The following is a 7,849-nucleotide window of genomic DNA, read 5'->3' on the forward strand; positions in this document are numbered from 1 at the left end:
AGGTTATAATAAATACTTTAGACTTGAATGTAGAATGGTTGATCAGTTATTTTGAAAATGATATAAAAATAATGAATGATAAATGGTGAGGATAGTCTCAGTTTACAAGAGGATATAGACAGGTTGGTCAGATAGGCTGATCAGCGGTAAACCAAATTCAACCCAGATCAGTGAGAAGCAACATATTTGGACAGGATAACTGGTCATTGCATTTGGCTGTTAACCAAAAGATTAGCAGTTGATAGACCAGCCAAGGAAGGAAGCCTATTTCTTTTTCCCATCAGCATACTCTGTGACTAGTCCTGGATTGTCAATGGGGATTTTGGCTGCAAAACAATTTCACCCAAAAGTTGCTAACTACACAGTTATACCATAAGTTCCCAAACAGACAGCTTCTAAATTAATTCCGTTCCTCAGAAGTAATTTCAATTGATTCCCCACCACAATGGTGAGACTGACTAGCTTGCAGTTTCTTGATTTATCCCCTGCTCCCTTCTTGAATAAAAGTTCTACTTTGAGTGTCCTTCAATCTCCAGCACCTTTCCTGTGGTCAGACGGGAATTGAAAATGTTTGCAAGTGCCCCGGCTATTATTACATCGCAACACTGCAGGATACATTTCACCTGACTCTGGAGGTCTGTCCACATTTAAGCCGCCAGATGATCCAAAACCTTCTCTCTCTCTATGCTAATTTCTTTAAGGACCATAGTAGTAATCTGTGTGAAATCAGTGGATGCAGGCCTGGTTCTAAATGAATATTTTGCATCAGTGTTCACTGGTGAGAGAGACAAATTAGGGAGAAGTATCTGAATGAATTTAATAAGCCTTACTCTTTCCCCTGTTACCCTTTAACCAACTGAGCATTTTCCCTTATTTTACCTGGCTGTATCATTTCATGTTCCCCTTATAGCTCTCCTTATCTCCTCATTTAATTTCCCTCTTGCACATTTACCAGGAAGTATCTGCTCCCTACGACCTCTGGCCAAACCATATCTGGTCTTATTAAAATCAACCAATTTAGAACTTTGATCTTGAGGCTCATCCTTGTCCTTTTCCATAACAATCCTGAATCTGGTTAAGAGTCATAATAACTGTCTGCAAAATCCTTCCCCACTGATACTTCAACCACTTGTCTGCCTTTAATATCTAAGGTTAAGTCCAAGACCTCCCCTTGTTAGATTTATGCATACTGGTTTCAAAAACTGTCCTGGATCTATTTTAAACATTCCTCTAAACCTTTCACACTATGACAACCACAGTTAATGCTGAAGAAATTGAAATCCCAATTAGCACAACCCTATTACTTTTACACTTCCCTGAAATTTGCCTCCTTACCAGCTCTACTTGTTCTACCCATACCAGTTTATTGAAGGAGTTTTCTAAGATGTCATCGCTCCTTACTGCTGTAATAAATTTCCAAAACATTGAGACATCTCTTCTTTTGCCACCTTCGCTGTCTCGCATAAAGACCATGTATCCTGGAGTATTTAGCTTTCAATCCTGCCTGTCTCTCAACCATGTCTCAGTGACAGCAATGTCATCAACCCCCACGTTCTAATTTGTATCCTCAACTCATCTGCCTTGTTTATCAAACTCACAGCATTAAATCAATGCCATTCAACCATGTTAAACTCCCTTGCACCTGAACTGGCCTATAATATTGATGTCTTCCTGACTCACTTGTTGATTCTTCTCTTTTCTTCTTACTCTTTTACACATTCTCTCTGGATCCATCCCCTTGCCAAGTTGCAAGTGCCCCAACAGCATTTCAAGATTTTCCTCTCTCTGGATGTTCCAACTCCCAACTCCTCGTGATGGGTTCTGATTGTCTCATTCTGAGTGCTTTAGAGATAAGAAATAGACTTGATGCAATTTAGTTTTAACAAAAAGCTGATCTGTATTAATTTTATTCCAAGTAGGTGACTAACCTATTTACAAACATCATCAGAAATAGGGCTAGAAAGCCTGATTTGGATATAGATAACAATAGTGTCAAAATCCAACACTGACAGATACTAGGAAAATTATTGTTTCACCAATCCTGACGCACCATGAAATCACTTTACAAAAAATATGCAGGTGGACAATCTTTACCCAGCGTAAATGTGTCGATGTACAGCCACACTTATTATTTTCAAAACCTATCCTACAGATACACAATTGTATGAACGTTTTATCCTCAGTAGCAGCACCTTTAATAACATGATTTAATAACATCAACACAAACAGCCCAATGACCAAGGTTTCTTCCTTGGTGTGAGTAAAAGCAAAACCCTTCACCTGTGGTTTTTTGTGAATTTGCTGGTGTGTTAACAAACAGCAAAGCTTTTTACACAAACAGCAGGTTAATGGGATCCATCAGTGTCATTTCGCTGGCGTGTTAACAGTTTCAAATCCCTTCCCACATACAGAACAAGTGAACAGTCTCTCCATAGAGTAAATAGGCTTGTATATCAGCCAATGAGTTGACTGAGAGAATTTTTCTCCCCACCGTGAACTCGCTGGTGTCTCCGCAGGTTGGATGATTGAGTAAATCCCTTTCCACAATCAGAGCAGGTGAATGGTTTCTCTCGCATGTGAATTCGCTGGTGTATTAGCAGGATTGTTGACTGAGCAAAAGCTTTTCCACAATCGGAGCAGGTGAATGGTTTCTCCCCAGTGTGAACTCGCTGGTGTCTCAGCAGGTTGGATGACTGGATAAATCCCTTCCCACAATCAGGGCAGGTAAATGGTTTCTCTCCGGTATGTACTCGCTGGTGTATCAGCAGTTTAGACGAGCAATTGAATGCTTTTCCACATTCAGAACAGGTGAATGGTCTCTCTCCACTGTGAATTCGCTGGTGTTTCAGCAGATTAGACGACCGATTAAATCCTTTTCCACATTCAGAACAGGTGAATGGTCTCTCCCCAGTGTGAATTCGCTGGTGTATGTGCAGGCTGGATGAATGAGTGAATCCCTTCCCACAATCGAAGCAGGTGAATGGTCTCTCCCCAGTGTGAATTCGCTGGTGTATCAGCAGATTAGATGAGCATTTGAATCCTTTTCCACATTCAGAACAGGTGAATGGTCTCTCTCCAGAGTGAACTCGCTGGTGTTCCAGCAATCTACACGAGTGAGTGAATCCTTTGCCACATTCAGAACAGGTGAATGGTTTCTTCCCAGTGTGAACTCCCTGGTGTTCCAGTAGTTTAGATGAGCGAAGAAATGCTTGTCCACATTCAGAACAGGTGAATGCTCTCTCTCCAGTGTGTACTCGCTGGTGGATCCGCAGGCTGGATGACTGAGTGAATGCTTTCCCACACACTGGGCAGGCGAATGGTCTCTCCCCAGTGTGAACTCGCTGGTGTTCCAGCAGTTTGGATGACCGAGTGAATCCCTTCCCACACATGGAGCAGCTGAATGGTCTCTCCCCAGTGTGAACTCGCTGGTGTATCTGCAGGTTGGATGACCGAGTGAATCCTTTCCCACATGCAGAGCAGGTGAATGGTCTCTCTCCAGTGTGAACCACCCGGTGTTCCAGCAGTTTAGATGAGTGAGTGAATCCCTTCCCACAATCAGAGCAGGTGAATGGTCTCTCTCCATTGTGAACACGCTGGTGTTCCAGTAGTTTAGAACAGCGAGTGAATCCTTTCCCACACTGAGAACAGGTAAATGGTCTCTCCCCAGTGTGAACTCGCTGGTGTATCAGCAGGCTGGCTGACTGAGCGAATGCTTTCCCACAAACTGAGCAGGTGAAAGGCCTCTCTCCAGTGTGAACCCGCTGGTGTATCCGCAGATTGGATGATCGGCTGAATGCCATTCCACAATCAGAGCAGGTGAATGGCTTCTCCCCAGTGTGTCTGCGTTGGTGAGTTTTCAGCTCGCATGGGTAAAGAAATCCCTTCCCACAATCTCCACATTTCCATCGTCTCTCCCCAGGGTGACTGCGCTGGTGTTTGGACATTTCAGATGAATCTTCACAAACCCATCCACGCACAGACGATGTGTGATTCTCCCTGGTGTGAACGGTGCTTTTTCCTTCAATGTTCAAAATTCTGAGATAATTAGATTATGATAAACAGAGTGACCATCAGATCTGGACGTGTTTCATTTGAAATCTCTAATTGCAAATCAACCTTTCAAACAGAAAACAAATGTATTAGGAGAAACGAGAAGAACACACAGATTGCGAAACAGAGAGCAATTAATCTGGTCAGTTTTGGAGATGACACCGAGGGAAACTGCTTGATTATCATTAAAACTGAAATGGTTCATAAATCTCTTTCAGAGAAGGGAACCAGTCAGTTTTTGCACAAAACTTCGGAAAGAGATCGAGGTGGGAGAGGCAGGCATGAAGCAGAGGAATTTTATGGATCTACAGCTCAATCCTGTTCCTTTTTTCTCCCCATAACCCTTCGAAAGGATTGAAGGGTAAGAACAAGTGCATAGTTACTTGAAATTGGGAGTTGCAGGTAGACAAGTTGGTGACAAAGGCATTTGGAATGTTTGCATTTATCAGTCAGTGCATTGAGTACAGGAGCTGGAACATCATGTTATGGCTGTATTAGACATTGATTAGGCCAATTCAGAAAGACTGTGTTCAGTTCTGGTCTCCCTGCTGTAGGAAAGATGTATTTGAAATGGTTTAGAAAAGATTTAAAGTTGTTGCTGGGATTGGAGAGTTGAACGAAAGGGAGAGGCTGAGTGGGCTGGGGATTTTTTTCTCTGGAGTGTGGGAGGCTGAGGAATGACCTTATAGAGGTTCATAAAGGATGAATAGCCAATGTCCTTTTTTTCCCCAGGATCGGAGAGTTCAAAACTATTGGGCATAGGTCTAAGGTGAGAGGCGAAAACTTTAAAATGGACCCAAGTCACAATCTTTTCACACAGATGGTGGTGCATGTATGAAATGAGCCACCTAAGGAGATAGTGGAGACAGGGAAAATTACAGCATTTAAAATGCATCTGCATACATAAATAGGAAGTTTTTAAGAGGGATATGAGGCAAATGGGACTAAATTTATTTAGGGTATCTTGTCAGTATTGACAAATTGGACCAAAGGGTCTGTTTCCATGCTGTATAATTCTGACACTAAGTGCTTAAGCAAAATGGTGGAAATCCGAAATAAAATCTGAAAATGCTTGGGACATTCAGGTCTGGCAGCATGTGAAATGGTGACAGATGCAGAAACCCTTGCAACTTTGAAGAAATGTTTAGATGATCATACAATATAGTTTACACACTGAGTGCAAGAGAAAGGGATGAGAAAATAGGTGCTTGGTGACCAGCATGAATTAGATGGAGGCATTGTATTCAATATTTTTATGACGGAGACTCTGACCCCATTTCGTTCTGTGTTTCTCTGGGACTCTTTTAGTCAGTAGGCAGGAGTGGCAGGCAGTGAAGAATGCAAATGACACACTGGCCTTCATTGTGAGAGGATTCAAATACAGGAGCAGGGATATCTTTCTGTAACAGTTTTGGCGAACTGACACCTGGAGTATTCTGTGCACCTTTGTTCTCCTTCCTTAAGGAAGGATGCTCTGGCTTTTGAAAGAGGGTAAAGAAGGTTCAGCAGACTGATTCCTGGGATATCAGGGCTGATGTATGAAGCTGACTGCATCACTAACTAATATCCTACCTCCCATTTCCTGATCTGAATCTGACGCATGTAAGCCTACACTTTGGTTTCCATTCCCCTGCCATACTAACTTAAAACTTCACTAACAAAACCAGCGCAAGGCCAACAAGATTTGTCCCAGCTCTGCTCAGGGACAATCGATCAGGCTTGTACAACTCCCACAGAAACAGTCCCAATGCCTCAACAATCTGAACTGTTCTCTGGTACACCATTTCTCCAGCCACACATTCATCTGATCTATTCTCTTATTCCTGGTCTCACTAGCTCATGGCACTTGGAGTAAATCTGACATCTTTACATTAAAATACAGGACCTCAAATGTATCTCCTATCTTCCTATATTCAGCTTTTAGGCCCTCATTCCTTTGTTTAGCTATGTCATTGGTACCTATGTGAACCACAACCACTGGCGTTCACCCTCCAGCTCCAGAATGTCCTGCACCTACTCCATGACATCCTTCATCCTGGCACCATGGAGGCAACATACCATCCTGGATTCACGTCTGTCTGCAGCCCTTACTGTTTTGAATTCCCTGTCAATATATCCCTGCCATTTGCTTTTGTTGCCTTCTATGCAGCAGGCCACCCATGGTTGCCATGAGCTGGGCTCTTGCAGATTTCCCGAGAGGCCACCTTTGACCAGCCCCAACAGTATCCAAAGCAGTTTATCTGTTTGAAGGGGGATGACCACTGGAGACATCCTGCACTTTCTTCATGACCCTTTTACTTTGTCTGATGGTCACCCATTCCCTTTCTACCTATGCAATTCTCCCCTGCAGTGTGACCACCTTGAAAAACGGTGTGACCATGGCTCAGTGGTTAGCACTGTGACCTCACAGCACCAGGGACCTGGGTTCGATTCCACACTCAAACAGCTGTGTGGAGTTTGCATGCCCTCCCCACATCTGCGTGGGTTTCCACCGGGTTGCTCCGGTTTCTTCACACAGCCCAAAGATGTGCAAGTTAGGTGGAATGGCCAAGTTAAATTATCCATAGTGTTAAGGGAATTGAAGGTTAGGTGCATTAGCCATGGGAAATACAGCATTACAGGGATCGTGTCGGGGGGCTGAGTCTGTGTGGGGTGCTCTTCAGAGGGCCAGTGTAGACTTGTTGGGCCAAATGGCCTGTTTCCACATTGTAGGGCTTCTATTCTAATGCACCTGTGCTATCCATGGCATTCTCAGTGTCATGGATGCTCCCCAGTGAGTCACCCACAGTTGGGGCTCAAAACATGATTAGTCAGTAGCTGCAGATGGACACACTTCCTGCATGCGAATCTGTCAGGGACACTGGAAGCATCCCTCATTTCCCATGTTGTGCAAGAGGAGCACACCATGGGTGTAAGATCTCCTGTCATGACTTCTCTCTACATTAAGCTGGTTACTCCCTTACAAGAGAATTTAATTGAGCTTACTTCATTTCAAACAGGTGTATCATAATTGAAAGCTCCAATCTGTATTTAAGCTGATATATTTTTAAAACTGTAAGAACATTCTCAGCAGATATCACTTACTAATTGGCTGGTTTCATTGGGACCATATCACTTTCTGAACTGCCCGAACTGAGTCCGAGCACTACACTCAATCTTTCTGCTTCACCTTCTCCTTGTCTCACATTACTGAGTCAAAGCACTCAACTCCAAAGCACTCTCATTAAGCCAAGCAGCACTCACAACACAGCCTTGTCATTTTAATTGTTTGCTCACAAACACACTGACCTCAATCTCCTGTACTGTTCCAATGCAGCTCACCTTTCAATTCACACATTATAACGCTACAGACTCCATATGGACTTCAGTAGATTCAGGATCAACAGAGAGTTGTCAGGATCTGAAACATTCCACCTGAAAGGGTGCTGGAATTCAAGTACATAAGGAATTTTAAAGGGAAGTTTGATGGTATTTGGGAATGAGGAATGCGTTGGTTAAAATCATGAAGTGGGTGCTTGGGACTAAATATGACAGATCTTTCAAAGAGCAGAGGTCTTATTTGACTTAAGTCCATGCCCTTCTCAGGCCAATATCTCTCAGCTGTAGGACCCAGAAATGAACACGTACCCCAAGGGGTGATCCGACCACGAATTTGAACATTTTGCTCCTTTTTAAGTTTCAAACATTTCAGAACTATTTTTCCACTGACAGAAGAGACAAACCTTTATTCTTCCACAGTTAAATACCAATGATCATTCCGCTGACTGTCAGAACTTGTTTTGAGATCCCAGTCTGCAAA

The 7,849-nt window shown here is 43.2% G+C and overlaps 1 pseudogene; it reads right to left on the bottom strand.

Annotated features, from left to right (window-relative positions):
- Positions 1–1,872: 1,872 nt before the first annotated feature.
- The window catches only part of LOC109926546, a 51,799-nt pseudogene continuing 45,822 nt past the window's right edge, over positions 1,873–7,849 (bottom strand).

This window comes from Rhincodon typus, chromosome 42, assembly GCF_021869965.1.
Source record: "Rhincodon typus isolate 14 chromosome 42, sRhiTyp1.1, whole genome shotgun sequence".
Taxonomy (NCBI): domain Eukaryota; kingdom Metazoa; phylum Chordata; class Chondrichthyes; order Orectolobiformes; family Rhincodontidae; genus Rhincodon; species Rhincodon typus.